General features: G+C 40.4%; 1 pseudogene; it reads right to left on the bottom strand.

Annotated features, from left to right (window-relative positions):
* Positions 1–3,008: 3,008 nt before the first annotated feature.
* On the bottom strand, positions 3,009–5,970 carry LOC137049628 (uncharacterized; annotated as a pseudogene).
* Positions 5,971–8,507: the final 2,537 nt, after the last annotated feature.

Here is an 8,507-nt window from a genome sequence, read left to right as displayed (position 1 = left end):
ACTGACCTTACTAAAAAGGGGCTACCAGATACGGTCCAATGGACGGAGCCGTGCCAGCAGGCCTTCACCCGAGTTAAGGCTGCTCTATGTGGCGGGCCGCTTTTACACTCCCCTGACTTTTCTCTCCCTTTTCTGTTGCAGACTGACGCGTCGGACAGGGGGCTGGGCGCAGTCCTGGCCCAGGAGGTGGAGGGGGGAGAGCGGCCGGTGCTGTACATTAGCCGTAAGCTCTCGAAGAGAGAGGCTAAGTACAGCACCATCGAAAAGGAGTGCCTTGCCATCAGGTGGGCCGTTCTCACCCTCCGCTACTACCTTCTGGGGCGGGAGTTCACCCTCTGTTCGGACCACGCTCCTCTCCAATGGCTCCACCGCATGAAGGATACCAACGCGCGGATCACCCGTTGGTATCTAGCTCTTCAGCCTTTTAAGTTCCAGGTGGTCCACAGGCCGGGTGCTCAGATGGCTGTGGCCGATTTCCTCTCCAGAAATGACGGCTCCCCGGCCTGAGTCGGGCGGTGGGGGTATGTGGCAAGGGGGGCGTGGTTCAGCGAGGTCTGCAGCGGGAGAGAGAGCCGCGGGACAAGCGGTAAGTGAGTGGGTTGGAAGCAGATTAATAACACCTGTCTCTTGTTCTAGTAATGAGCGCGGAGAGGGTATAAAACCTCGGTGGAACCGGAGATCGAGGAGAGAGAGAGATCGGACGGTTGATGCGAACCCACAGAGACTGAGTTACCGGAAGCCGGAAGTGCCGACCCGGAAGTGATTGAGTGTCTATGAGAATCCACACCGCAGTGTGTGTTGTTGAAGTTATTACAAGTTTTGAGTTATAATAAAGAAGCATCAACCGTCCAGCCGACCCCCGTGTCCTCTTCCTTCCTTCCATTATCGAACTTTGCTACAGTGATCTCTTTGATAAGAGATCAAGAGAGGGGATTGAAGGATATTTTCATTTATTTCAAGGATATGTTCATTAATTTCATGTAGTCGCATATTAGGATATGAAGTATTAGTCATGTGGCATATTATGATTCACAGTATAAAGTATTAAGTATACAGTATTAATTGTGTTTTTCACCATGAAGTATTAACGATTGAGTGTTGTTCATTATGAATTGAGTTGTTCTTCAATTTGCTTATGATGATTTAACTTGCAAATGTACAGAAGATTTGGGGAAGGTGCTGAGATTTTTGCAGGACGCTATAAAGAGTGTGAAACGAAACTAAGGATAAGGATAGGTGGTACGACGTGGTACGAGGTCAAGCAAGGGTTAGACAGAGGGGGTAGGGGATCTCCAAGATGGAAAATACCAGAGCTGTACTTTCTTTGTGTGTATGTGTGTGTGTGTTAACCTATTTTCATAGAAATGCTGCCAGGAGACTGATGACGCGGGACACCCCAATTGGAGGAGACGGTACAGAAGGAGAAGGGGATGAAGAACAAGAATATAAAATATGCATGATAGAGTTGTGAAATTCATCCAAGAGCAGCCATAGAAGTCATCAGGATTTTCCTGATGCTGGTCTTTGCTGGTCTGGATCCTGAGCTCAGAAACGTTTTTTACTCGCTGTTACTTTAATATAAATGTATACTTTTGATTGATAACTCGACTCCTGGCCGATTATTGAACTTGGGGAGGACTTTGGGGAAAAAAGTCCAACACTGGCCACGCCCCCAACAAACTCACTCCCAACGTGGCAATGACCAAACAAATGCTAACTCAACAAATGCTAACTCCCACACACACCGAGAGAATATACCAAAACTAATAATACACACCTCTGCACTACACAGACACACTTATCCAACAACAAATGAACAATCAAATGAGAAAAGTTACAAACACTTACAGAGTAGTTGTCTATCAGTCAAAAAATTGCTCCTCTCTAGCCAAAATGTTACAAACACACGAGGCTTTTAATACCTCGCTGGCCACGCCCCAACAAACTCACTCCCAACGTGGCATTGACCAAACAAATGCTAACTCAACAAATGCTAACTCCCACACACACCGTGAGAATACACCAAAACTAATAATACACACCTCTGCACTACACAGACACACTTATCCAACAACAAATAAACAAACAATCAAATGAGAAAAGTTACAAACACTTACAGAGTAGTTGTCTATCAGTCCATTAATTGCTCCTCTCTAGCTCTCTAGAATGTTGCCGGAGCATCATTGGGTGTAGAGCTTGCATTGAAGAATGGGCATTAACATCAAACCAATGCTTAAAGTGCAGATCTGAGTTCTCTGTGCTAAACATCAGCAGGGTGGCTGGTCTGTCAACTGTTCTAGATGTTGTGAACGAGTTAGTTTGAAATGTGATAAGAAAATAAATTAATGTGATAAGGAGCATGCAAAAGTGTTCTAGAGAGTGAAATTACACACAAATGTAAAATCCTTATCTTTGTTCTGCAGCAGAGTTTATACAATAAATCTTCAGTACAACAGCGTACCAGGTTGTACTTTGTTTTGTTTTTTTTGTTTTTTTTTATGTGAAATTATCCCAACTTATAGATACTGTTCTTGTACTAGAATTGGTAAGGTGTTTGTTTTCCAGGGAAGAAGTTCCAGGTGGTAAAATCCCACACATTTACACAGCTGTGCATACATTCCAGGGCAAAGAATTAAGGAGCGTTAACTTGAAGATATTTTATTTGTCTTCTCTCATTGGTAAGAAAATGTATTCAATGAATGTGTGTTTAATAAATGTTTTGTTCAAACAAGTACATGCTTGAGATACTTTAATTTGCTCAAATTACAGCTACTGGTTATACAAATCTTAACCAAAAATAGAAATGTTTATTTAAGTAGACTTAATTCACTAAATTTGGTTCACAAATTGAGACCCACAATCTTATTTAAAAAGATTATCAATTAACATTTAAATTCCACTATCTTCACGAAGAGTGCATGGAGATACACCACCTTTAAGGATTTGAATATTTGTGAGTAATGTAAATAAGGCACATAACTGCTTCCTGAAAATTTCTGTAATTGTTGTTAATTACACTGTTGCAGATGACAGACAGGAAACTGATCAATAAAGGACTGCTCTGCATATGCACAGTCCTCTTCTGTTACGAAAGGGTAGATACCAAATGTTGTTGGTGTGGTCAGAGAGGATCCCATCTCTTGTAAATACATGTTTGCAGCGACTATGGAATTGGGTAGCAGGTCTTCACTTAACTTTTTGAAGCAACCGCCTTCTCCCAAGGTATTTGGAACGCCTCTCCCAGCAAAAAATTTAGTGCTTTTAGTTTGTTTCTCAAAAAACGAACAAGCAAAAAAACCTGGTTGCTATTCAGAAGACCTGGTATTCTGTGGGCATTCCATGAGTCCACTACTCTTCCTACACCAATACGACCTATCTGGCATGACAGCTCAGACACACAGTAGCGAGTGGTGGGGTCCTCCATGTCAATCATTTCCTGATCAGTCAGCTGAATCAAAGCCTCCTTAATAGGGTAATTGACCCGATTGTTTATCTCCGGCCACATACGCTCAATCCTGTGGTTCTGATTTAAAACTTAAAATTACAATCTTTCAGTCGACCACTTTTATGCGTACTGAACATATGAATCAAAGACATTAACTTAGTTTACCACAGGGTTCAAAGAATAATTATTTTAAAAAAATACATGCTCACCTTTGTTGAAGGTGTCTGCTTGTAAGGCTCTCTTACTGTGTTATATCTGTATGCAGCTAGGATATCTTGCATAAAAAGACATAAATACAATTCTTTCCCACAGTCTACACGTACTTGGTCCCAGATTCCATTGGACAGAACAGCTGGTCTGAAATACAGTAAGGAAAGCGTTAATAAAAAATACTCAAATCCTAAAACCTTACAGTTGAATTTACTAATTCAGCTGTATTTTTTTTACTTATTTCATACTATTTACTTATTACAGAGGTTTTTCCAACTAACCTGTACACCTCCTCATAGATAGTAAGGTTGTTCTTGACAGGCATGGTTGCATGCCCAACGACTTTGTAGCTGTACCCATCAACTGCACATTACGAGTGTAACTCCAAACATTACGAGTTTCTCGTTTTGATTAGTATTGTATTAATTCCTCATACCCCAATTTTACTATACACATACTGTGCATATACACACACACACACACACACACACACACACACACACACACACACACACACACACACACACACACACACACACACACACACACACATGAGATATGAGGAAATAATACAAATCAAACAATGCATACATTATTACACAATTAAACTGAAAAGACACACAACACTTGAAGTAGGCACCTGTAAACGAGCTTGGTGGTAAGGTTGATGGACCTGCCTCAGTGCTGATCCAACGCGGCGTTCGGAAACACGGAGTCCCTTTAAGGCCAGGTAGCCCGTCATCATTTTCCGGCCAAAAGACGCTCCAGTTTGTACGAAATATGAAACCGGATATGTCAAATTGCATGCGGACAGTATACATCAAGTAGTAGTAGTAGTGGCAGCAGCAGGATTATAAAAAACAAAAACAACAACTCACCTCTCGAATAGAACTGGCCACTGCCACCTCCAAATGATCATCCGACAGATGTCCTCTCTTTACCAGGTTGCGGTCCCCAAGGAACTTCTTTATGCTGGCCACAGAACGGCCTCTTTCAATTCCAATGGACGCCAAGGCAGTGGAAACATCAGAATACGTTGCTCCATTATTTATCATATTAATATGTTTCCAGCGTGATTTTCCAGGACTGACCCCATCTTGATTGATGAATGACACCTTGTTTGTCGCAAGCGCCAGTAACCAGGGATACAGCATACTTCCGGTGTACTAATACGCGCTTTGTGCATTAAAAACCTCAATTTTTCGTTTTTGGTTTTATTGTTTTTTCATTTGATGCATCAGAACAATGTGATGAAAACAAAATAAAAAATATAAATAAAATAAACTGAAACTCGTTTTTATGTCCACGAGAATGTTTGAATATGGGATAAACTAACGGTCTCTTCGTTTTTTCCTTTTTTAAACAAAAACGAAAAAACTAATTATCCGAAGGTACACGGACCGCTGTGCTTCGTATTTGACCTGGTATCTCTCTTGGTCTTCTTTTTATGACCTCTTTTCCTCTTCCGAGTAATGTTGCAATCAGATGACTCTGAAGAGGAGCAAGAACTCAGGGACTCCTCATCAGTGCCACTGCTGCTGCATTCAGTGCTGGAGTCCAAGAGTTTCTTCACTTTCGTCTTTACCCCTCTGTCTAAGAACACAAGAAGACATTTAGTTAGACAAAAAGTCAAACAAGTTTAGAAAAGTAATCAGCATTTCATGATTGATGTAGAAGTTAAAAAAAATCCCATTCAGTGATTACTAAATTATTTAATAAAACAGTCATTAGAGCAAAGCAGATATCTTTCTAACTTGAGAGTTTTAGGACAGTTTGACGGAGAAAATCTCGTTCCTCTTCAAGTGCCTTTATTGCCTGGGCCATGACCATCAGCTTGTCTTTGTCCTCCAAGGAGGAAGACTCCTCATGTCCTCCTTTATAAACAAAGTAATATCAACAACATATTTTTTATGAAAAAGTAATAGGAAATCAGCGGTATCAGTTTTCATATATGAAGGCCAGTATCACGGATATTAGTAATTTATACTAATGTTTTGATGAAAACTAAAAAAGTCCAAATTTTAAAAAATTGTCAGGCTTCAAATGCTAGAATTTAAAATAATTCTCACTTAAAAACATAATAAATGTCATATTTACCTGTACCTTTCCTATCATATACAAGAATTGAATAAGGTTTTAAAAACACTGCACTGCATAAATTAAAAATAGATGAATCTTAGTACGCTACAAGCTTTCTTTAGTCAAGAGCAATGAGTAATTTTCTCCGTTCCCTTTGTTCTTCGGTTAACTTTACTGACAGAGATGAATAGGCTGCTGCCACTAAGACCTGCAACTGCTGACAGGATCTCACGCATTTCATTCTCTCACTACTGTACTCTTTACTAGTTAGATTTTATTTAACTAATTTAAAGGGTTAGTTCACCCCAAAATGTTGACAACCCGCGTTCATGACACTGCAGTGGCGCTGCTGACATAAGACGCTGCTGACGTTTTATCGGGTGCACCTTGTATTCGTGTTCAAATCAACATGGCTGAGCAAAAAAATGCAAGTCTTCCTCTGTGTGGAAATCCTTAGACATGTTTGCGAAGGTTGTTTTGTTTACAGTGTGCGTCTCCGTCAGACTATAAACGAAGCTTGGGCACACCCGATAAAACGTCAGCAGCGTCTTACGTCAGCAGCGCCACTGCAGTGTCATGAACGCGATTGTCAACAAACCCGGAAGAGAAGCCAATGTTGAATAAAGTCATAGTTTTTGTTATTTTTGGACCCAAATGTATTTTGGATGCTTCAAGAGACTCTAATTAACCCACTGATGTCTCATATGGACTACTGTGATGATGTTTTTATTCCCTTTCTGGACATGGACAGTATAGTGTGCATACACTTGCATACGCTCTCGGACTAAATATAAAATATCTTAAACTGTGTGTGAAGATGAACGGAGGTCTTACGGGTGTGGAGCGACATTAGGGAGAGTCATTAATTACATAATTACAATTTTTGGGTGAACTAACCCTTTAAGACTGTTCCTCGACAAAACAAATATTTTGGCATAAATGAGTGTGTTATTGTTCATTCAAGCGCAATACTGGCGTGCAAGTCTTTTTGAGTGTTGTGTGTGTGTCAGGATGTTTTTGTCTTGTCATTCATGAATGGTTAAAACAATTTGCGTGGATAAGAGCACAATTGTATAACTAAAGGATGTACTACAGAAATAACAGATGCTGCCCCATTTTTCGGTGGTCTCTCTGGAGTGCCTCCATTGGTTCGCTCCTCTCAGCCGCCGCACCATAGGTTCCTGCAGTTGCCGCGGCCCGGCCAATCAGAGCGCTCCTCGCGCCGGGCTATGGCCGTGCAGCTGCACGGCGCTTTACATAGATACCTTTATTAATAAAGTTTTGCTTCACATTCTCGAGAAAAGGAGTTGTTCCCATACGCAATACTCGTTCCCTCTCTCTCAGGGAACCGAGGTTACGAAAGTAACCGAGAACGATTACAACACACAGTGGACGTGATGGTTACATATGGTAAGTAAGTTAACTTCAGGCACAGTTTAATTCGTTATTTGGATAGCCTAGTTAACGTTAACATAATTTTAGGGAACCTCCTTCTTAGATTTTTTAATTTTCTTAGGTCATGTCGAAGAAACACTCATCGCAGAATTACACTCTCCATTCGCCATGGGTCACTGTTCAATAACTCGAGAGTTTCTCTGGTTAAGTGGATGGAGTACATATACAGGAAACGTTAACGTATGATAGCCAGGCACTGTTTAAACTGTATTTTACTGTGTCATTGTTACAGTGTAATTATATGTTTAAGTACTGAGTAATATTAATTAAGTAAGTTACATGCACTTACTATAGGTTAGGGTTTGTTTGGGTAATTATGCATATTTTAATGTTGATACTATTGTAAATATTATAAGTACAAGTATGTAACAAGGACACTGTAAAATAACTTTTTATAAAAAGCTGTCAAAAATAAGGCGTTAATATCGCGTTAACGCAAATTCATTTTAACTGCATTATTTTTATTAACGCAGCGCACATTTTCTGTTTGACACATAAAATACCGGTGTCATGACAAATCCTGTCCCCCTGTGAAATCGTGTCCGCAAGGACCCCAGAGCGATTCTATTGGCTGAAAGAAATTTTAATAGGTATTCTGTTCAGAGCCTGATTACAATTCTTACACAATCGCGTTTTGATTGTTGCTGTTTAAATTGTGTTAAAATAGTCTTTAATATCTTACAAAGCATTTGTTTCATATATTAGTAGTATATAACTGAAGCTATAAGTGCTTATATAAGTATATCATTCAGAACATGTTTTTGCTCCCATTATAGCAATCAATTAAATATTTCAAATAAATGTTTTGCGTGTTAGTTATTTTTAAACAATTGATTGTCCAGACCATGTATAACAACTTTTGATCAGGCATTTAAAACCACTACCAGCGGACACGATTTCACAGGGGGACAGGATTTATCATGACACCGGCAGTTCAATAGGGAGCGCTCATCTCTTAAAGGGGCCACACTATATTCCTACTCCTGGAATATGGACCTCCTCCGGGTATGGTGTGGTACTAGCCTGACGTGGTCATACTCAATTCGAGTCAGAATATGAGTCTGATGCTCCATTGGGCTGTGATTATGGGGCGTGTTTCAACTGAACCAGGAAAGACATCAATTGGATAGACTTACAACCAATCAGAGCAACGAAGCGACGCATTGTCAAATGTCAACAGACAGAGCTCAACTACTGTGTTGCCAAGTCCGCGTTTTTTTCCACGCAGTGGCGCCTCCCGAAATGTTTCATAGGGGTGGCCAGATGGGGCCACTTAAAATCTTGGGCTGGCACACCAAAACTAGAAACCATAATTTCA

The sequence above is a fragment of the Pseudorasbora parva genome, chromosome 2, assembly GCF_024679245.1.
Source record: "Pseudorasbora parva isolate DD20220531a chromosome 2, ASM2467924v1, whole genome shotgun sequence".
Taxonomy (NCBI): Eukaryota; Metazoa; Chordata; class Actinopteri; order Cypriniformes; family Gobionidae; genus Pseudorasbora; species Pseudorasbora parva.
Note: the sequence above shows the minus strand (reverse complement) of the source record. Positions and strands in the feature narration are given on the sequence as shown.